This window comes from Epinephelus moara, chromosome 3 (assembly GCF_006386435.1).
Source record: "Epinephelus moara isolate mb chromosome 3, YSFRI_EMoa_1.0, whole genome shotgun sequence".
Lineage (NCBI taxonomy): Eukaryota > Metazoa > Chordata > Actinopteri > Perciformes > Serranidae > Epinephelus > Epinephelus moara.
This window is the reverse complement of record NC_065508.1, coordinates 37027248-37050797: the sequence shown is the minus strand read 5'-3', so window position 1 is coordinate 37050797 and position 23550 is coordinate 37027248. Positions and strand designations below refer to the sequence as shown.

The 23550-nt window shown below is 40.0% G+C and overlaps 1 protein-coding gene across 4 annotated transcripts in view; it reads left to right on the top strand.

Annotated features, from left to right (window-relative positions):
• pknox2 (pbx/knotted 1 homeobox 2) overlaps nt 1-23550 on the top strand; it is a 165246-nt gene that overhangs the window by 29419 nt on the left and 112277 nt on the right. For 2 of the 4 annotated variants that reach the window (XM_050035795.1, XM_050035787.1), the window contains exon 1: nt 21500-21506. The gene's annotated coding sequence lies outside the window, so the exon portion shown is untranslated. Of the gene's footprint in view, nt 1-3254; nt 3277-5718; nt 5801-21499; nt 21507-23550 lie in introns of those variants that run through there. The other 2 variants (XM_050035779.1, XM_050035804.1) reach the window with 2 other exon arrangements.

The following is a 23550-nucleotide window of genomic DNA, read 5'->3' as shown; positions in this document are numbered from 1 at the left end:
TTATGAAGTATTACATTTTCTTGGCATTCAAGATTTGTATAATTTATTTTCCTCTTCGCGACTATTACAATCAAACGATGTGTAGGTAGGCACACTCGGACTGCCACTCGGGGCCGTGCATGTACCTGTGTGACATCACATGACAGAGCCCATCCTGGCGCCAAACAGAGGAGCAAAAGACAATAAAAAATCCTTCTCATCTTGTCTGAGTTCTGTTGTATGTTTGTGCTCCATAGATTTAATTGCAAACTACAACTGTTAAGTAAGTTAAAGATGTGTTGCTGCTAACGACAGCTTGAAGTGGTGATGAGGTCTTAAGGTTATTTTGGAAGGTCTTAAAAAAGTCTTAAAAAGATATTGAAATTAACCTCAGGATTCCTGCATATACCCTGCAGAAACTCCACCACCAGCTGGAGTTTTGGAGGTGTAATTGCAGAGCGACACAGGCACTACATGCACAAGTGTAACTGCTCACAACGGTGTAGCCCATATGCGTACAGTGTTGCCAACTTAGCGACTTTGTCACTATATTTAGCGAGTTTCCAGACCCCTCTAGCAATTCTTTTGCAAAAAAGTGACTAGCGACACAAGTTATTACAGCCTAGTGTTATTGGAGACTTTTGGAGACTCTAACGTGAAAGCACTTATCGTTCTTAGTATTCTCAACGAGCAGAGGGTGCTGCTGTGGGCCCCTCCCCCGTCCCAAAGCATTCACAGGCGGCCCAGTCCTCGCACAGCAGTCCCTCCCAGCTGCAGTCAGAGCAGGAGATGTTCACCCCACCACGTACAGACAAATGCAGATGAATCACGTTTACAGTCAGGGCGGGATGTAAATGTAAAACTTTCTTTGTCTAATATAAATCACTGAAAGAAAGTTCATTTGTAGTTCTAAACATATTCAGGGTGTTTTTTACTCACTTGTTGTCTCTACCATGACATTATTCCTCTCTCCTACAGCAGCCATTACAATTACATGCACATGGCCAATTATGCAAATTTGGTGATGACGTCATTTAGTGACTTCTAGCGACTTTTAGGACAGCCAATAGCTACTTTCCTTACTGAGGAGGTGGCAACACTGTGTGCGTAGGCTACAGCGTAGGCCATGGTGTAGCACAACTATAAACCCTCCTTTACAAACGATTTACAAATTTAATGTTTTTGCAGTGCCTCAGCAACAGGGCTCCACCAATATTGTTTTAAGATAGAGGTCTGATACAGATTCTTTAGTACTGAAGTTGCTGACTAACAGTATTTTGCAAAAGATAAGTATTTACTGTTTTAGAGAACTGTCCTGTGGTCAGGATGAAAAGCCTGTGAAGTAGCATTTTACATGAAGTAGGCTACTCACTGTTTAACTTCCTGAAATCTGGCATGTCTCAGCCTTCATAAGTGCATTGTTATTAGGTGTGCAAAATCATTCAGAGAGCCTGATTGGACCCTTTGGCGGGCCAGTTCTGGCCTGTGGGTCGTAAGTTTGATGCCCCTGATTTAAGCTCTATAAGTGATAATATACTGTTGGGTACGTCTATCAGTTGGGAGCTCTGTCTGTGGCCAAAAGCAGGGGCCCACATGAACTTCTTATTGCACACTTTATTGGATTTATGATACCAGCACTTTTAATTATGTCTGTTGTGATATTGTGTATGTATGTTTTTTTTTGTTTGTTTGCTTTTTGCTGTCTTGCAGCAAAAAGAATGTCCTCTGTTGGGACAATAAAGCCGACATGGAACTGAACTGATCTGTAACAATACTTCATGTTTAGAGGATGGTTAAATGTTGCATGTAAAATATTAATCTGCATAGTAACTATAGCTGTCAGATTAATGTAAGGGAGTAAAAAGTACATTATTTGCTTCTTAGTGGAGTAGAAGTATTACGGTAGCAGAGGATGGAAATAGTAAGTAAATTGACTGCGTTACTTACCACTGGCTGTATATGTGTACCTGTATGCACATGTGGAGGCTGCAGTGTGAGTAATGTTGGGCAGATTCAGGAATGCTAATGTTTCCTCTGTGGCTTTTGTGAGGAAAACAGTGATTAGACCTCCAGCCCCCTGGGTGGAGCCCCTCGCTGCACCAGCTCCCACTCTGGTTTACTTTGACGTCAACAGGAAGGTCAGCCGGGTCCCAGAGGGGTCATGGGGAGATGGTGGTGCTTCAGTATACGGAGACGCTCCTCTAGGATCCCAGACGGGGCTGGAGGGATGACCGAGGGAGGAAGGGCCCTCTGAGCTTAGGGAGGGCTTCGGGAAGGATTACTGAGAGGCTAAAATGTTTTCTTTGTGGCTGAAAGAAACCTAAGAAATGCTCTCACCCAAATCTCCCATGGTCTGAGGGGGCTGTTTGGCAGGGAAACTCAAGCTACATCCTAAACACTTTCTCCTTTTCTTGGGCTTTGGGCTTGTCTTTACTATCATTAACATTCCCTATTTTGTTTCAGAGGTTGAGCTCCAAATCTTTTATTGTAATGAAAGAGCCTAGTGGAAATAAAGCCAGGTTCAACCAACACTATAGCTGGATTTCCCTCTAAATAAAGAATGTTCATTTATAGTATGATAGGAGGAGTTGAATTGAGAATACGGTAATGAAAAGAAAGTGTGAGGTATATTAGATTGGATAATTTGTTTAATAAATGACAATTTCAACCAAAGTTGGTTTTCTAAAACCCCTTGACATCAAATACATTCCTGTACCATAGCTCCTGTTAATAAGTGTATTAAAATCATCAGGCACATTCCTTCTTCTAGTTTTCAGTTGAGAGTGTGAAAAATGGCTGAAACCAACGAGCAACAGTGACTTGTATAACACTAATTCTTCAGAAATCTTCAAACAATGGTTCTGCAATTTTCTCACAGTCTTCGGATATTTATCTATTCCATGTTCAATGAACCACTTTATTTGCGACATCTCAGATGATGTAAACACTCCTAATTGAGTTTTCTCAAAATGTGCATGTCAGTGGGATAGAGTATTAACTTTTTATTGTTTTCTCACTTGCTCCACCTCAAGGGAGACTGATAAAACTCTGAAAAAGAAGAAATGTTTCGTCTCTCCTTCCTAAATCTCCACAGCTTTCATTCCAACCCCCCTCCCATCCACTTGGGGCCTCTGGTAGTACCTACCACACACACAGTAGTCCCCACTGAGCTGTGCAGGACTGGATAAATACCAACCCTTCAGAGGCTCTGTGTTAGCAGATTGCTGGAGGTAGCGGCCTGCTGTGAGGCCCGACCACACTCCCACTGTTCTGGAGGAGCTTTAAGCGAAAGATCAGGTGTCCAGCCCTGAATGCTTGATTGAACTTAAATCTTTTGCATGTGCGCCATAACTCTCTTCTGCGCTATGCCCCGTGTGGCTCAGACACGGCCAGCCAGTCAATTGCTCGAAGGAATTTGAGTCACAGTGGCTCTTTGACCTCCTTGTTTTCACCTGTGTCATTGAAAAATATAATCAGGAGCACTTTGTTTGCAGTGATGGGGAGTGGCATGGCATGAAAGTGATAGACGTTAATGACATTAGTTGAAGTTAAATTCAATTTCTGGCCATTTATATACAAACTCTGATATTAAAATGTACCACAAACCTTTAAGTACTCAACCAATCCGAGCTGAGATTAATTTACTGACGTTGATTTTTCAGAGCTGTTTTTTAAAATTCAGCCTTCAACCAAAGTTTGACAATGCAATGGACACATCATTTTGAATAATGGATGGATGGGTGGCGGTATGAAAGTTAATTCTTGACCTTGAAAACAGCAGTTTCTTAAATGTCTTTAAAATGTTACAATCTGCTCACGCTTTTTTTTCCCAGAGCTTCTTCTTTACAGTCTTCTGAGGAATAGAGTTTATTGGCTTAAATGTTCAAAACCTGTGCGGTTATCTGACCTCTTGTTTTGCCTAGCCTTTTTGCTTTATGTCCCCAGATATCGGCAATCAAACTGGGAAGTAACATGTTATCATAGTGGGTGGGAATGATGTAGTGCAAAACAAGACGTAAATACTATATAACATTGTGATGAGGATACAGTCAACCACTAACAGGAATTTGTGTGTCAGTAACATGTAGTAGGCAAACTGTAATATAACACCATTAAATAACACACCACAACTGGAATAGTGTGTAAATGGCTCAAACAGAATCTGCTGTCTCCAAAATGAAAATCTGCAGAATTCTACCGAATGTTTTTTTTTTTAATTTTAATTTTAATTTTTTTTATCTAGCTCGTAATGTCATTGATGATACTCATTACTTACTATTATACTTATTACTTATGATAACAAGTGCTTTTGAATTAAAATAACCTCACCCAATACATTAAAACCTAACATTACCTCAAGCAGGCCAAAAAGAACTACTTGGTAGATTTTAGTAGAAACTCTGAATCAGAAATTTTATTTAATCATTAATATTTCAAGAAAAGATGTAAACATCTGTTAGCCAATCAACAAAATGTGGGACACATGGCCATTACAATGGAAGGTTCAGTATGGAGCAGAGAGAACAAAAATTAATTTACCAATCTATTAACAATCTGTCAACACTAAATCTTATTTTTGATCTTTCTTCTCACTACACCACTAACTTTCATTTTAATGCTAGCTGAATACAACACATGGTTGTCACACACATGCACACGGAGGTGGAGGAGACAGTGACAACATTGTGAGTATTGCAAACAGCATCTATATTCCTAAAATCTAAGAAAATCTTTAAATGGCATTGAATTCAAGTTATATCAGCTTCTGCTTCATGATTGGCATTCAGTCTCCACTACACAGGATGTTTACTGCCCCACAAGTACATTTTATTAAAGAATAAGGCTGGTGTTATTCTCTAAATTCTAATTTTATCAAATACTCACAAGTAGCCTATTGTGTGTGTGTGTGTGTGTGTGTGTGTGTGTGTGTCAAAGTCTGATTTTATTTCTCTGTGCCACAGAGCTCAATTGTTGTCCAAAAAACTATTCTAACTATTAGAGCACATCAATGAGCCACACTGTTGCATTGGCTTTCATGCTCCTTTATTACCCTGAACACACACACTGTGGTTTATTTTGACTCAATCCCACATACACCGACCTGCTGCCCCAAATAGTCACTAGAGAACCAAATGTGGATTAATGCGCTGCTGAAAATAGTCCCCAGGAAAGCACTCTTTCCTACTGTTTGAGTAACATTTGATAAAAAAACTACTGTGCCAAGCTGTTTTAGGAAATTGGCAAGCATTTTAAAAAAGGGAATATTCTACTAAATATTTGTGTGAAGTCTGAAACATTTGTGTCTTCAGTAATAACCAGGTGTCTTGGGGCTGAGAGCTACAGACAGATTAGGAGAATTGACAGGTGCACTAACACATTGTTGTTTTTGGTCTTTTCTTGTGATTTGTTGTCTTTAGGAAAAATATAGAATAGCTCCTTTAAACATATCATTTGTGGCATGTGAAGCAGACTGATTCATTGAACACAGCCTCTGCTTCACCACTGATACTGATGCCTCAGAGACTATCAGTGAACTTGTGATTGTAAGATGTTATATCAGGTGAATATAGTGACTTTCTATCCTAGCAGTAAAAACTAGACGATATGCTGCATCTCTGCTTTCATGGATATCTTTTAAATTTTTTTCACAGATTTTCTGCATGTCACCATTTTAATGTCCTTTTCAGTACTAATGATGACCTCATTAAGTTGCATAGCCTAAATGTCGTCTGTCAACAGGCTTTGTGTGGAGAGTTGGATATCGGGCCACAGAGCAGAGAACAACATTGAAAGCTGCTGCGTTGCTGTGGGCAAGCCAACTGTAAGTTGTCAGTCGCCTTCCTATAAACCTTATAATATAGCCAGGTTGTAATAACTTGTGCTTGTTTAGTGTCGTTAACAAAAACTGTGGGTAATTGTCAAGTATGTGTTTCATGAACAGAATGTTCATCCTGACTTTCAGTAACAATATATCTGGCAGAGCTAATCTTTTTTTTCAGAGGCCAGCACCAGTCTGATTTAATTTAAGAGCACGCAATCAAATGTAATTCATGCTATAAACACGTTGCCATGCCAGAGTACACGGCTAACGATTACCCTGCTGCAGTTCACTTAAGCCAGTTGAAACCAAACAATCATTTCAATCACTTGAGCATATTCTCTCAACATTTCTTCAACCGCTAAATGAGAATTTCGATTTCTGTTGCTTAGTTCTTGCTGCAACTTTTGTCTATACCTTTGTTTTTTTTTTTAATGAATGATGATTCACTTTTCAAACAAACACACTATTTGCATCTTGGGCCAGGATGAAAATGAATGTGACCTGATGGGAATTTGGGATGTTAGTGCTGTGTTCCATAAGGATGACCCATGACTTATACTGTAGAGTTAATGCTTTAAATGATCAACCTTGATTGTGTTTTCCACAAATTTCTGAACAAGCCCATAAGACCAGAAAAAGGGACCTCAAACACTGAACATGTCTGCTTGTCTGTGGTCTTGACAAGAAATGGTGAGGCAATGGCACCAAAAAGCAAATGTAAATACGCCCAAATGAATGCTGGCAACCTTTAATTTCCAATACCTGGTGCTTCCAGAGATGAGTAAAGCAGTAAACTGGTTTCTAACAAGCAATTGTCTGTCTTCAATGTTGCTTTGGAATGGATCTGTATTGTACTGCCATGACAGAATGAGCCCTTAATGTTCAAATGCCCAAATGGTTTGCAGATGCCCATGACTGGAACTTGAGCTGTTCCCACAAAACCACTCAGTGAGGTGGAGTTTGCTGTTGAGTCACTGAGGCAGTGAGGTAACCGTGTAGTGTTTTGCTTTGAAGTAAATTATAGGCACTGATGCAGTGATATCAGTGCAGGTTTGGTTTATCTGGCTTGACAAGTGGATGTTTCATGGTAATGTTGTGTTCACATTTGAAGAACATATGAAGACAGGTAAATAAGCAAATTACAAACAAATGAGCTTGATGTGTCAGACAAGTTGATTACTCCATGAAATGTTACCATTTTAGGGAACTAATTGCTGCTATAGAAAAGTTGTCTCGGCACTAACATTACAGTAAAACTTCACTTAAAGCCCAGTCCCAATTTAACGCCCAGTCTCTTTCACTATCCTGGTATGGCTACACATTTTGACAAATAAAGGCCTGTACCAGATTGTTGAGTCCCCACTTGAGCTAATGTGAGTAAGCTGTTTAGATTGCACATACAAATATGAATATGGAGATCTTACATATCGTTTGCTTGGTTGATTTCATTTTACTGAAACCATGAGCACCAGAGAGGACCCTAAGTCATTCAGATTTACCAGCATGACAAAAAAACAAGTGGTGACTCCTTACCTCTGAAGCTGTCATCAAGTCAGAATATGTGTCCATTTCTTGATTACCCGGTAAGTTATTTATATTCCTTTAGTCCGTAAGGGTCCACTGATCAAAAGAATCAAAAGTATTTTTCATAAAAACTAATTATGACATACTATGATATTGTTTTAACAGGATAAAGTGGTTTTATCCTTAACCTAAACAAATGTCATAACATAACACATTATGTTATTCAAAGCCTAATTTTTATTTATTTATTTTTTTTATACAAGTAATACTCATACTGGTTCTGTTAAACTATTTGATTGTATTTCCCATCTTTGCTGTACAATAGTTTTGTGTAATAGGAATTTAAGGCCTGTCCCATATAAGCTAAGGACAAAAAATAAGGAAATTTGTGTTTGGTAGATTATTTCTTTGTTGTAACAATGCTTCTTGGCAATGAATCTTATACCACTGGAAAGCCTGTTTATTTCCCTTTTAAATGGTGCCACATTTGTATGGAACATGCATTTGTGGGATGAGCAGCAGAGCTGAGTATGTGGGTTGCTCTATCCTCCAAGATGACAACGCTCACCCCCACAGAGCAGGGTTTATCAGAGACTACCTCCAGAATTTGGGAGTGGAGAGGATGGACTGGCCTGCCAGCAGTCCTGACCTCAACCCCACTGAGCACTTGTGTGATCAGCTTTGGCGTGCTGTTCGTGCCAGAGTGACCAACACAATCACGTTGGCTGACTTGTGACATATGCTGGTTGAAGAATGGGATGCCATCCCACAGCAGTGTGTGACCAGGCTGGTGACCAGCATAAGGAGGAGGTGCCAGGCTGTTGTGGCTGTGTATGGTTCTTCCACACGCTACTGAGGCTCCTGTTTGGTAAATGAATAAATTGTGAAATTGCCAATATGTCTTGTTTTTTCAGACTTCAATCATCCAATCCACCAAACAAAACCAAACAAGAGTCAACAGCAAAAAAAAAAAAAAAAAGCTGTTGGCAGAGAAGATTTGGCAAATTTTTCATGGGCATAACCCACATACTCAGCTCTGCTGCTCATCCCACAAATGCATGTTCCTTACAAATGTGCACCATTTAAAATGGAAATGAACAGGCTTTCCAGCGGTATAAGATTGAATGCCAAAAGCATTGTTACAACAAAGAAATAATCTACCAAACACAAATTTCCTTACTCCTTGTGCTTAGTTCAGATGTGTGTCCCTAATGTAAGCCTGTTGAATTGAGTGATGTAAGCAAATAATAGCTAATGGCCAATAGCTAATAATAAGGGCTACTAATTGAAGTTTTACAGTATTCCTCAATCAAGATAAATAGGTGTTCGTATTTCTATAGCAGTGATAACTACTAGTGTGTAGTGTGCTGTGATGAGTTTAGTTAATGCATCAGCTAGCAATGCTGTCAGAATACTTGCTCTATTTAGAAATGCCCCAAAACAGATCATGAGACAGAGAGCTATTTTAGAGATCACAACCAGTTCTTATTGGGGTACACACCCAATATGGTGATTAAGGGTTACATCATGCATGAGGAATTGTTTGCTAGAATTGTCTTGTTGTTTGTTGTTGCTGCCCATATCAGCCTCCACCTGAGTCCTTCCAGAGACAATGATATTAGAAATTAGGTGGAAATTGCTGTCTTGGAGCATTTTGATATTACTGAGTGTCCCTATGGTTCAGACTGAAATAAGCCAAAGGACTTTAATGTCCTCTGCTCTCCCATGTTTGCAACTAATTGCAAATTGATTTGAAGAGCTGAAAATGTTGTGGACATTCCTGCTGAATGAAAAATTATTCAGATTTTTGTTTTAATCTTAAAGCCTGATGAAGATTTAGGATTACCTTAAAGCCTTTCTCTGTTTTTTCTTCTTTTAATTAATCTATGAGCTTGAGTCATGGTTCTTTTCGTAAGATGCAGAGCTACTATTGAAACTACTGGTGTTTGTGCTAGACTTTCACCGATTACAATTTTTTGGGCTGATACCGATTTCCGATTTGCAGTGTTTGGATGGCTGATTCCGATTTTGGTCGATTCCGATTTCATTTTTTTCAAACCACTTTACAGCACACAAGATATTGCAATATTTTCTATCTTTCCTTTATTAGAACATTTTAACCAAGATACAGCCAGCTTTCAATAATCATCTCAAACAAACAAACAAACAAAAACAGTGACACAGGTTAAGAAACATTTTCCTTTTTGCTCAAATATAACTTCAGATACAGTATTAAAATAATAATAATAATAATAATAAGTAAAAAAGGCATACATAAATAAAGGCATAGATAAATACAATAATAATTCTTGGTGTATAGCATTTGTGGGTAATTTCTTGAATAGACAAAATGTAAAAATATCTCCTGTGGAAAATTCACACAGGTCTTTAGGACGCGCCCACCAGTAAGCACGCGGACACGCGCCTCATCAGTTTCAAGCGGCACAGTGCAGCAGTGAGAGCTCCACAGTTACGTTTAACACGGACAATTAACTTTCTCCTTCTCTCTTTTGATGTGTGTGCGTGCGTGAATGATTAAGGGCGAGAAGCCACCCATGTTTCACTTCCTCACATTGCCCAAGCCATGAGTTGCACATGTGCGTGTGTGTGCGCTGCTGATGTTACAGGATGTCAATCATGTGGTGCGCTGGGAATTTGACCGGCGTTTTAAATCTCCATATTTTAGACTCACCGGCCGGTCGCAGGTCACGGCCAGTCACGTGAAAACCGGCCCAATTCCGAGCACTGCAGATAAATCGGTGCAAGCCTAGTTTGTGCCTTCATGTAGTGACCACTTTGCAACTACACCTAGTTGTCCTGGTTTTCATTTACTCAGCGAGACACCACCATTTTTGCAGCACAGAGGTCTTAAGGAGCCCACTGGGTTACTAGTAATTCAACCTGGAACCCAAGTTGGCCTCGGCCCATATTATGTCCAATTTCATCAGGTGTGTCTTGAGTCTCTGTGTCATTTTGTCAGATAACTGGATGATTTGGGTTATCCACGTGTGAATCATAATCATTGCAGGAGAAAAATGTGTTTTCTCTTGTAGCATTAAGCTGTCATCAGTGTTTCTCGTTCTTTTGCTGTTTTGGTCTTTTTGAGTCAGCTGCATTTTGAATTTGGTCTAACCATCACTGGGTCGGAACTGACTGATCTCGGGTCTCTTTGTCTTAAAAATAACATAATTGATGCTCTTCAGGTGTGGGTAGGATTTTTTCACAGTTCAGTGTTGGATCGTGTCTAAAACTTTGGATATGTAAAAACCTCTACCAAACGGTGCTTCTATATTCATCAGTATCTGCAGCTACCCAGTAAAAACAGTCTCATAGTGCTGGTTAGCTTCACAGGATCAACTGTAGATTAAATACTTATTTCTCAAGGGAATCTTGACATACACAGTGTTGAGGAATGGATGTTACACTTTTGACACAGCTCTGTATTCTTAAGATTTAGGAATTGGAACATAGGATCCATGATGGATGATTCTGCACCTCATAGTTTTCATCCAGTGCAACACTCTGTAGCAACATTTGAAGTACTGTGTCCCTTATGCAGCAAGGCGGAAAGTACCAATTTGGAGGTCGGGGTGGTAGGTGGATGTGTGGTGCATCTGACTTTCACACAGACTCGAGTTTGCATCTCGTAGCAAACCTGCAATTAACATTAGTGCTTATTAAGAAGAACTACGATCTTTCCCTGAGCATCACCAAGTGTTTTAGTTGCCCAAAACTGGACTCAGACTACAGGAGTTTTAAAATCCTCAGATTTTAAAATCGGGTTGCATCAAGCACATAAGGAGAAACTACACAGATGTTTTTCTCTCTAAAATCAAAAATGTACACAAAACAAGATTTGAAAATAATGACACACTAACAGGATAGTATTAAGATTATTGTGCCAGAAGAAGCCGCTGAAGTGAACTCTCTCACGTGATTTCATAGGGAAGCAGATGTAAATGAAACAGAGGCTGATGTGGTGCAACAACTTGCTGCAATGTTAACAATGCTTTTCAGTAAGAAAAAAAGCAGAAGGCTAAATGAGTGTGGATGACAAAACTGAGAGTGAGATTTTAACAGTCAGTTTTAAAATCTGTCAACAGTAGTATGCTAACTAGCAATAGCCTCAAGGGCTCCAGTGTTTACCATTGCTTGGCAGCACCATCAACTACTTATGTAATCATGATTGTAATCCAAATATAAAATCCTAAATATCAAACATGTCTGAAATTATTACCAGAGAACTACCAGATAATCTGGGCTGAACATTGCAACATAGAGAACTACCAGATAATCTGGGCTGAACATTGCAACATATTCTCATACAACTGTTCATATGATATCCTATGAATTAGGGATGCACTGAAAAGAAAATTTGTGGCCAAAGCCGAATAAAATTAAACGCTTGGCCGAATACCAAATACCGAATGCCGAATGCCGAATGCTGTTTTTTAGTTTTTCATTAGTTTTTGCAGATGAACCCCTCCAGATTAGTGTTGTCACGGTGCCAAAATTGGGACCCACGGTATGATACCAGTGAAAGTATCACGGTTCTGATTAGAATCACGATACCACAGCAAAAATGAGGCAGATGTGCCTTTTGTCATTTATTAAAGGATGAATCACTTTTCTATAATACATCAATGATATTTCAATGGAATAAATTACTTATTGACTTATTCGTACTTCAAAAACGGCATCAGTAAGTGATTAACATAGGGGGGATCAAAATAAAATAAATAGATAAAATAAAAATCAACCACCCTCCTCCTCTGACAAGTTAAGAACAGTTACGAACACATTCTTTGCAAACCGCTTTTCTTCTATCACTCTCCAACATTTTGAAATATTGCCACACTGCCGACATTTTACTCTGTCCGTCACCACACGCTGTTTGATTGCGTCATAAAAACAAGCTGCTATTATTCGGCCTTGCTTTTCACTTATTCCACCGAACACAGAATATGTGTTTTTTTGCAATATTCGGCCGAATATATTCGGTTACCGAATATTCGGTGCATCCCTACTACGAATTAGTGCCCCACGTATATTGTTATGTCCTTAACTTAAAATTGCGTAATTAATGTAAAGTTAATTGTTAGGTTTAGGTAAGTAAAAATAATGTAGTTAGGTTAAGTGAAAAGAAACATGGTGAGGACGTACCTTAAAGTGACTCCAAGTTCACTCTCAGTTCACACGGTTCTGAACACCGGTCTTGTGGGGAAAGTCTCATTTTGTGACCTATCCATCATCCCACCCTGCCTCTTTACTGGACTGCTCAGGATGAGGTATGCACTATAATATTGGCACATCATTGGTTTTAAAATGAAATATAAGAATCGGCCAACATGCCGATTATATCGGTATGTCATTGATATCAGCCAATATTGGCTTTAGAATGAATTATCAGAATAAGCCAACATGCTCTTCCTTAATTTGCACAGTGAATTAATATGACATACATTGTTAAGTAAGTTAAGTTTTGGGGAATTTTTCCTGATCTGCTGTGAGGGACCAAAGGGCAAAATGATGTCGTATGCTGTAAAGCCCTCTGAGGCAAATTGTGATTTCTGATATTGGGCTTTATAGATAAATTTGATTGATTGATTGATTAAGTATTGCATTTCTAGGTCTCCATCTGCTGGTGGGCCATCATTATAAGGGTATGCATACATACGGTAATATGATTTTAAATCCACCACAGAAGAGACTTGATGATTACTAAAATTAGGTGGGGAAAAAAGTGGATATATATCGATATTGGTTATCGGCTAAATGAGTTGTTACATATCAGTTTTTCGGATATCGGCGAAAAATTCAATATCGTGCATCCCTACTCAGGACCACGATCTTGTTTGCTCCTGTCATGTGATTGCAGCCTTTCAAAATATGTGAGTTATGCACAAATTACTGGCTCGCAATTTTGTGAGATATGTACAAATTTTGGATGCATTGCTTTTCATAGGAAAATGTATAAACAGTGCATGAGAACAGCCTGAACACTGGTATCAGCCAAGGTGCCAGACCAAATTTCTCCTCTGATTCTCAGGAGGGTTGAATCAGTGCTAAATTGGCCCAAAACTCCTGTAGTCTTAGCTTAACTTACCCTTAGGCATAGTGTATATGGCATAACCACAATCTTTTCCTAATCTAAGCCATAGCTCCCATCTTGTTAAAAGGAAGAGAAAAAGAAACAAACAAGAAATGGATGTTAAAAAATTTTGGTGTTGTGTGTTGATTCTGATGCTCTTGCCTGGTGTCAGGGCTGTTGCACAACAATTTCCCAGCTGGCTTTAGGATTCAAACTCGTCATACTCTGTCATTACCCTACTCTTGTAACACCAACCCCTTCATGGAAAGTGTTGTTTTTGTCAAATTCTTCTTAATCCAATTTAGTCTTTGTAGTCAAATACTGTACATGCCCTTATATTGGGAAGGTGTTGCAGACAAAGTTAGAGCTAGGACAATGGGGAATCTGTACACACATGGCTGTCTCTAGCTGATTGCCAGAGGAGGTCTGGTTATACAGAGCCATTTGTCTCTTCCTACACATAGGCCAGACTAATCGCACAGCCAGTCTCCATGTCCTCTCAGCCCCTAAGTGTTCCCCACTCCTGCCCTCCCTCTTCCCACCCAAAACCGCCAGCACGATTCCCCACCAAGGATTGTTTTACGCTTAATTTTGTTAGACTTAATGAGATTTCACTAATTAAATCTCCTCCTGGTTGGAGACCCCCCCCGCCCCCCGCCCCTCCTCCACTTACAATCACTCCAGCCCATGGGGTGATTGCTTGTAGAGCTATTTTAGACAAATAAACTTTTTCATGAAGAACAGGGACAGTGGGTTGCACAAGGACAGGCCTGTGTTACTCTGTGGATTTCCAATTTCGCGCCAAGATGCTCCGCTGCACTTGTGATAGCCAATAGGTTCTCAAATCTGATTTAGTGTATAAGGGCAGGAAATAGTTGTCTAGTACATAGAGATGTCTTTGCATCATAAATATGAAGTGCTGATGAGTTTGTCAGTAGCCACTAGTATAGAGTGGTGGTAAAAATCTTTATAACATCAGTTTTTGTTGATATTTGTGAAATAATTCTTGGCCCTTTACATGTGTTATTATATTTTGTTTCAGCTTAAACTCAACAAACTGTTGGTAATGCAGGGTTTCCTTCTTGACTCTTGCTGTTAACTAGTCATATATTGTAGCACAGTAGCCAGAGCTCAAAAGCAAATCCAAGTGACAGGACTTCACTGACAAAATGCACACATGTTCCAGATACATGTCCCTAATAATAATCCCTGCATTAGCTGTATGACAGTGCTCAAAGGGAAGTGCTGAAGGGTGGGAGAATCTCAGTTCAAGCAGCGAGGCCTTGGAGGTCATTGTTGACAGCAGCCGTTTGCCCTGCTATTGTGGACGACCCTCTGGGACTCTCGCACTGACTATTGTGGGAGCCAGCCTCCCGTTTCCCGTTTGAGCCCTGGACACCCGGTGCCAGCTCCGCTGCTCGGTTCTTCAGCCAAAAAGTCCATTATACCCCCTCACCCCTCTCTCCCTCCCATGCCTCTGTGGCCATTGTAGCCCAGCTCCCCCGTCCCTTGCCTCATTTATGCACACATACACATACACACACCATTACCAGCCTTAGAAGCCCCTGTGCTGTGGCCCTCGGGTGGGCGAGTGGGCAGCGTGCCTGTTTCAGATGGGAGTGCTTCCTTGATGAAGGCCCGTGCTGATCGGGTTTCTGCCACCTGTCATTCAGCTTAGGAGGCAGGAAAGGGGGCAACAGTGGTTGTGGGCGGTGGGAGTGAGGGGGCGGGGTGGAGTTGGGGGGTTGATAGGAGAGAAGCCATGGCAATCTGGCACCAAGCCTGTAGCCTGCTGTTGTTCAGTATAGCCTCCCAGATTTCTCAAGTAGTCCTTTTAGTTCAGGCAGTGGTGACTTCCCTGTTTGATCTCATAATTATCATAGTATCATATTGTTTTTTCCTAATTTTACTTAACATTATAGAATATATTTCACGTGGCATGCTATTTACTGAATGACACAGAGAAGAGAAAACGTAAAGTGTATGGTTCAGTGCATTTCATGGTGTCTCAGCTTAAACCCTTACTGAAGGACATTGCCTACATTTACGTTTGTTACATTATTTTTATTAGAAATAAAGGTCAAGGTCTCACATTTCCTTAAACTTCATTTTTGTGGAGTCATATGACATCTGATCATATCTCTTTGGGACACATTTAATCTGTGTAGATTGTGTTACTACTTTATTTACCTGTCAAATATCCACTTGAGAAAGCTGCACGGTTGTAATTTAAACTTTAATCATACCCTGGTCGATACACATAAACATAGTGAAGGACAATCATAAACATTTTAGGGCAGTGCCTATATCATGTGATGCTTTTACAGTAACTAGTGAGAATTTCAAGCAATTCAACAAATGTGCACCGGCTTTGACCATTCAGTCAAGCTCACTCTCACCAAAAAAAGTGGCCATATAGGTCAACTGTGCAAGCAGCTTATTATGACCCATATTTGCGTTTAAAGTGAGGTGATGTCATATAAAAAGCAATAAAGTCTGTGTAGGAAGGTAATGAATCAGGTTTTGGGGACAGTCATGTATGTTGTTTTGGAAGTCAGTGAAAATTGACCAATTATGTTGTTTAGGTATGAGAATATTGTTTAGTTTTAATGTTGCTGTAGCACCACTGAACATTAAATGTTACATTACCAGTAGTAATGTCCCTCACCTATGGTCATGAACTCTGGGTAGTGACCGAAAGAATGAGATCGCGGATACAAGCGGTGAAAATGAGTTTCCTCCATGGGGTGGCTGGGCTTAGCGTTAGAGATAGGTTGAGGAGCTCGGACATCTGGAGAGAGCTCGGAGTAGAGCTGCTGCTCCTTCGCGTTGGAAGGGGTCAGTTGAGGTGGTTCAGGCATCTGACTAGGATGCCTCCTGGGCGCCTCCCTTTGGAGGTGTCCCGGGCATGTAGGAGGCCCCGGGGCAGACCCAGAACACGCTGGAGGGATTACATATCTCGTCTGGCCTGGGAATGCCTTGGGGTCCCCAGGAGGAGCTGGAAAGTGTTGCTGCCCCTGCGACCCGGCCCTTGATAAACGGATGAAAATGGATGGATGGATTACCAGTAGTTTATGTCAAATAGTCCATGCCCACAAGAGTGAAGTAACCACTTAAAAGAAAATGCTGTTGAGTAGAAAAAAAGTTTTTTTGTACAAAAACATTCAAAATGATGGGGAATCAAGTTGAGCTGGAGTGAGTGTGGTCAATTTAGATAGATGCATGTTGGAAAACAAGCAAACAAAATACATATATGTTGCTTATATGCCTGCAGTTCAGGAGTTAAGAGCAAAAACTTTGTGAAACCCCAGGAATATACATTTAGGTGCATGCTATCCACACCAAAAACAACCGATGCTTCCTAGACACGGCCTAACTTTCTCCTTTAAATAATCTATCTAATCTGTTATTTTTTAGGAACTAATATCCTGCCTATTAAATTTTATCCTGATATACCTTTAACTAACATACAAACCGACAAACAAACTGGACCAAAAACATAACCTCCCTGGTGGGGGTAACAAAATAATATAACCTGCTGTAATTCATCACAGGAATTCATCTCACAAACACAGCATGTTATTACAAATTGGATGCTCGTGGAATGCTGGCAGTAAAGTGTTTAGGGCCTCATTTAGCCCTGCTCATGGAGAGAAATTCATTTGCCTTTCCTCCTGACTTAGAGGAGCAGGATTCCTCAGTTGTGATTTTAGCCCTGCCAGGTTTATGTGCTCATTCTGTGAGATTTTAGTTAAATCTAGACGTCTGGGAGTGCATTTTAATCATAACTGCTTTATAACTTTGGGAATTGAGCGGAATGTAGTTGTTGCTGAGAAAATATAATGTTGAAAAATGCTGTGTCTACTAAACATATAGCATTTTAGCTTCTTAGCAGATAGAAAATTGTGGTTGCTAATTTTAAATTACATACAGAGCAGCAGCTGAACCCACTGTACAACTCCTTTAGCCTCTTCTAGGTTAATATTACACCATCTTTAGCAAAGAATTTGTCAGATTCTTAGGCCTGCAATCTGGCCTTGGGTTAGGGGGATTTTCTGAGGTAATGAAATGATTCTCGGCTCTATTTTGGCCACAGAATGGAAAATCTGACTTTAATCAAAGAAGACAGGAAGGCAAACTGGCACGCAACGACATACTCTCTCTGACCTCTCCCTGACATGAATTTGGGGTCACACTTATGCTCTACACTATTAGCTTCACTGTGTGATCCCACATTCCCCTCCATCACACTTGCTACCTCTATGCTTAACCATCACCGTCCAATCCATCCATATCCATTTCTCCCTCACCCGGGCTCTTTACCCTACCAACCCTAATTGTAATTATGTTGATTTAACTTAGACACATGCGGCTCCCTCCCCGTCATCTGAATGGAAGCTTATTAGTTTGAATATTTTTTTAATATTTATTTATTCCCATTTCTCAGGGTCCCTGTCGGCATTTCCAATTACTCTTGTCGTGCGGCTGTAATTGCCTCCATGCTAATGGCCGCCAGACAATCGTGCTAAATGAGGTGAGGCCGAGAGGCTAGGAGCCCGACTTCATTAAGAGCTAATGGGATTTTATAAGGGGGACTGAAGACCCAGCTCATCAAAAAGAGGGAGATGGAAGGAAAACAAAACAGATGGAGGGGGAGAGCCAAATCACCACTACTCTAACTTAGCCTGCTCCTTTTCCTGGCACTCTGATAAAAAAAAGAACAGGTTACTTTTCCTCTAGAGGACCACCACCCTAATATAGAGAAAGACAACAGTGGAAAAATAGACAAACTGATAAACTGATAAGTGTGCATAATTCCTCTGGCTGTCCAGTTGAACATGAAAAGCAGCTATTTTTGTGTCTGCCATGCTCTTGGAAGCTGTCTCAAGGCGACTATTTCATTTTTTGGCAAAGTAACAGCAACAGATATGTATAAATTATATATTTTAGAAGTGAGTGGACAGTCCAGTCCAAATCCTCCCACATATTTCACACTTCATTTAGACACAGAAAGAGACTTAGATGGCTGCAAACATGGATGTGAATACATGGCTTAAACACAACAGGATGTTGTGAGACCAAGGCAATAATACATACTGTAAATCTGCATATGGGTTCAATGCCATCAGAAGTGCACCAGGTCATAAAATAATTCAGAGCCGTTAAATCTGTTATTGTTGTTGCCTGATGATAAATGCTGCTCTAATTACTATGAAAATATCTGCTGTTTTTGATCAAAGATCAACAGAAAGAATTCTACAAGAGTGCCTATAAATGTGCTGCAAGAAAAATCTTTTTCAGTAATCAGTATTTATTAGAATTTCCCTTTAGTTTTGTTGTGTAACAGATCAACCCTAACCCATTCATACAAGCAGTTCATTGTCAATGTGTGCTTAATATACAATATGTACAGTGTATACAAAAACTTTGCGTTTTTATTTTATTTTTCCTCCTTCGCAAAATGCTCAGTGCAGTCACATTAACAAAGTTCTCCATTCAGACCACTAACCCTCTACGGAAGTAATGATCCCGTACTGATCTGTCTGCCCTTGAAATGCACTGAAAGGCGGCCATCCATCTTAGTAAAATTGCTCTGTTCCCCATTGGAATACAGTTACATTCTGTGCTCTGCAGTTGCAAGATCAGTTGCCCTATACTTTAATTTGCCGCGACATCCTAAAGCTGACACGGTTTGTCTGCCATTGGTTTCAGCCCAATGGCCTTTTTGGCTCCTGCAGATGAGGGGCCTGCCAAATTCTATTACACGCTGAATAAACCAACGTGTTCACCTATGAGAAGCAAGCATTATAGAGTCAGTGGGGTAATGGATACTGTAAAGTGGGTGTACTACTACCATAACCCTGAATCAGGTTCATTCCCTGGCTGTTATGCATCTGATAGTTTGTTTATGGGAGAATGAGAGAGAATCCGTGTTTCATGTGTGTCAACTATTGGTTATCAAGCTATAAGATTACCAGGAAATACATATTGACTTTTTGCACCATTGGAAAAAACGGCATAGCTGATTATTGTGTATTTCACGGATCCTACATGTACTATTGTAAGTTCAACAGTATATAAGCCACTGCAAACCAAAAGCCTGGGTATCACATAAACATGGCAGAATTGTCCTTTACTTTAACCAGCCCTTTGTCAGTAGAAAAGTTTAGGGCTCTGCATGGCTACTTCTTCACAGTGAGGCTAAATGGGAAGTAATTATCTCTTTTGGGGACAACATGCAAATAGGAATCACAGAGTGGGCATCGAGGGAAATTCAGCAATCTAAACAACAAGGAAGCATCGTACGGCCTGTCTGGACACACACAGGAAATTAGGCCAATTATCCACAGGCTATATCTGTTGATGGCAGCGAGCAGAGGTAAAACTATTGTCATTTGACGGAAAGATAATGCAGTCTGATGTTACGATTAGCTTAAAAAACAAACAGAAAAAAAATCCACTGTGGCTTTAGTGAAATTGCCTCACTTGTGTGCCCTCAAAATGCCATCATATTACCATATAATGCAAATGCAAGTGCATTTACTGAAGTTATAGTTGGCACTGGCAGAGGTTCTTATAGGTGACATTGTCAGCCGCCTAGCCCCCCCCCCCCCCCCAATTCAAAAACATTCAAAAAATTTGAACATAAGGAAAAAAATAATTTGATGCTAACAATTGGTGTGTAGAAGGGATACCACCTTTTATTCATCTACTTCTGCAGTGAGTAATCTTCATGGTCAGAACATGCTGGAGGCTTTAAGGGGATGGTGGAGTGAAGTGTATTTGTAGAGCAGTAGAGTAAGAGGAAATGAACGCCACCGGGCCAGTACAAAGAAAAAAAAGAAGAAGAAGAAAACAAAATTTGTTTCTTGTTTGTAATAAAAACAGTAATATAAACGATAATAATTATCTGTTTTATTATATATATATATATATATATATATGTGTGTGTGTGTGTGTGTGCGCGCGTGTGTGTGTGTGCGTAGCCTTTATATATGTATTCTTTATTTATTTATTTTTTTGCTAGGTCCACACAAACTTGAAGTATGGTACTTTATATTATTATTATTATTTTTTTTATCAGTAAACAAACAATGTTGATTATTTGTATTAATTCAGATATTAAGGTTTCATGATCACCTGCGTTGTAGCTGCTGCTGTAATCGACACTTATAACCTCTTTACTTTAAGGATTTTAAAGCAGAAAATAAAATACTGTATGTGTTAAATACCATTAATATTAGTATTGATAATACTAATGATAAAGTACCATCAGTATTGATGGCACTTTATCATTAGTATTATCAATACTATACTGATCTCAAGCCAGACTTGAACAGCCAAGCTTAAACTATGTCCCAACACATTTCAATCATAACTGAGAGCTTCAACTCTCCGTTAAGAAATACAAGATTGATCAAATATTTACTTTTCTCCTTTAACACAGAGTGCTTAAAGATCCATATTCAAGTGAGCTATTATGTTACATTAAGTATGATAATGTTAAGTCACAAAAGCAAAAGGAAACAAACCTAACGTGACTGTGTACATAGAAGAAATAAATCTAGCCCATTGGCTGGTAGGGAGCTGAGAGCATAGTGAAATTTACTTTAAACTCAGTCGGGTCTTTATTGCACTGTACATAATCTCCTGTTCTTTTCCACTGAGTTTCCTGAAGAATCTACTAAGTAAGGCAGATGTGTCTAATCATTTGGGCTGCAGGGTGTTTTTGTCCCCTAAAATGCCGTCCAGGCTGCACTGATGGTGGGACGATGGTTGTGGTTTAAGACTCGGGCCTGGTAGGAACAGCTGTCCTACAGCTGCCATCTCTCCTGCTTTTGGGGGGAGGGGGGGGTGGTTGAAAAACAGTCCCAAACCTCCTGGGTCAGAGCCCTGGTATGGCGGTCTCCCTGGCAACTGGAGCTGAGACTGTGGTGGTGTGTGTGTTTGTGTATGTGTGTAATATGTGTACAGAGTGTGTGTGTGTGTGTGTGTGTGTGTGCGTGCGTGCGTGCGTGCGTGCGTGCGTGCGTGCGTGTGTGTGTGCGCGCACGGGAGAACAATCTGGCCAGTGAGAGGCAGAGTACGGGGTTAAGGGTATGGAGTCGATCCTCACTTTATCTGTATCTCTTTCAGTTCAGAGACGACTGGCATTGACTGTTTCCCTGAGACAATGTGGGACATGGCCAAAGCGGTGCACACGGTCACTTTTTTCCCTAAAATCCAACAAACAACCACACTCAAACCACAATGAGATGATATTAATATTCTGTCTCTCCTTTTTTTCCTTTAACTGCTCTCAAAGCTCAACACAAGGGAATGTGAAGCTCCCTGAGCAGGGCAAGATGTTGAGAAAGGGGGAAAAAGGCAAGAGGAAAAGGGGTGGGGGGATCAGTGAAAAGAGGAGAACGTGAGTTTAGGAAGAAAGAAGAGAGAGCAATGGCGGGAATGAGAAAGAAGATGGGGGGATGGAGAGAAGAGGAGAGGGTGGGCTCTGAAGATGGAAAAGCAGGGAGGACAGGGGATGAATGGGAGAGGGAAAGTGGATATGTGGAGATACTTGGCTTTGGTCCCATCAAAATAGCGGTTGTCATGCTAACTCAGCCCTCCCTCCCCTTTCACTGTCTCACACACACAAACTGAGACTCTCTCTTTCACCTTCAGACTCGAAACCTCTCAGTTAGTGTCTAATCAAATGCAGTAAAACTGGTTTTACTAATATTAAAAACCAGTGTTGTCTCAAAGGAGTTATACAGTTTGTTTTTAAGAAGTAAAAACTATTTCTTCCTCTGCTCACTAAAATGTCAGACTTTGCAATGACTTAAAAATACATTAACTTTTACAGAAATGCACCAACGGGTCATTTCAAAGTTTTAATCACTGCATTTTTTTTTAACTTTGATTTACATCCAAGCTGCCTTTGCCTACTTTTCGAGCCAATGTATATTGATACAGTGGTTGCCCAGTCCTGGCAATTATCATCTACAGTGTATTCTCACACTTAAACTTCAAATTATAGCGCCCACCAACCTTCTGTGCAAACACATTTGATGAAACAGCCTGAGTTTGTGCTGTGTTTAGTGAGAAATACTGTACAGTCTATTACAATAAGCTCACAAGACAAAAGCACAGTAACAGGTGTTAGCTGTGACACATGAGCAGCTACTGTGTATTGGCTGATCAAGGTGTGAGAGGAGTGTGTGTGTGAGTGTGAATGTGTGTGTTGATGGAGAAGAGCTTGACTTTACATCAGCAGCACATAGTTTGGTGCAAACGGAATTTCAATTCACTCCCTTCACTGTTTTTTCTCAAAGTACAGCGAGTAATCAAACTATTGGGAAAGCAGCACATTTAGATCTTAATTGGCTCTGTGCTCATATTCAGATGTAAATGCATGCACATATTTCAAACATTCATTAATACCACCTGAACATTATTGCACTAATGACACTTTCTAACCTCCTGTTGGTGCTATAGTATTGTGGGATAATGCTTGTAATGCTGTGATATTTCTGATAAACTTTATTATAAGATTATTGTCATTATTCATAACAGACAGATTCAAACCCAACATGAGCTTTTACCAAACTGCAACATTATACATTAAAAATATATATATTCTTAGATGAATGGCAAATAAATGTAAATCCAATACATTCTGGACCCCAACCCAACCCCTCCATTAGTTTTGGATGTTTGGGGATGATTTGTAGCCTTACACACGTTACATGCATCTTCTCCTTTGAAAATAAACTTCCCCTTGTTAAATGCGAACAATCTTTTTCATAATACCGTAACACTTAAATTAAAAGCCTAGTCCCAGTTAAACGCCCAGTCCCTTTTACTAGTGTGGCTACACATTTTGACAAATAAAAGCCTGTGTCAATTAGACGCCTGGTCTGGTTGCCAAACAGTTCTTTGGATGTAAAAAAAAAAAGCGGGTTGTTGGCTACCTTAAATTATATATCCATTCCTCGATTACCCTGTAAGTTGTCATATTCCTTTAGTCCATAAGGTTCCTCAGATTAAAAGCATCAAAAGGGTTTTTCACAAAAATTGATCCATGTTGTGAGTATTGTTTCAACAGGAGAAAGAGGAGTTGTGTCGGTGTGTCGGATGTTGTAATCCTCAAGTG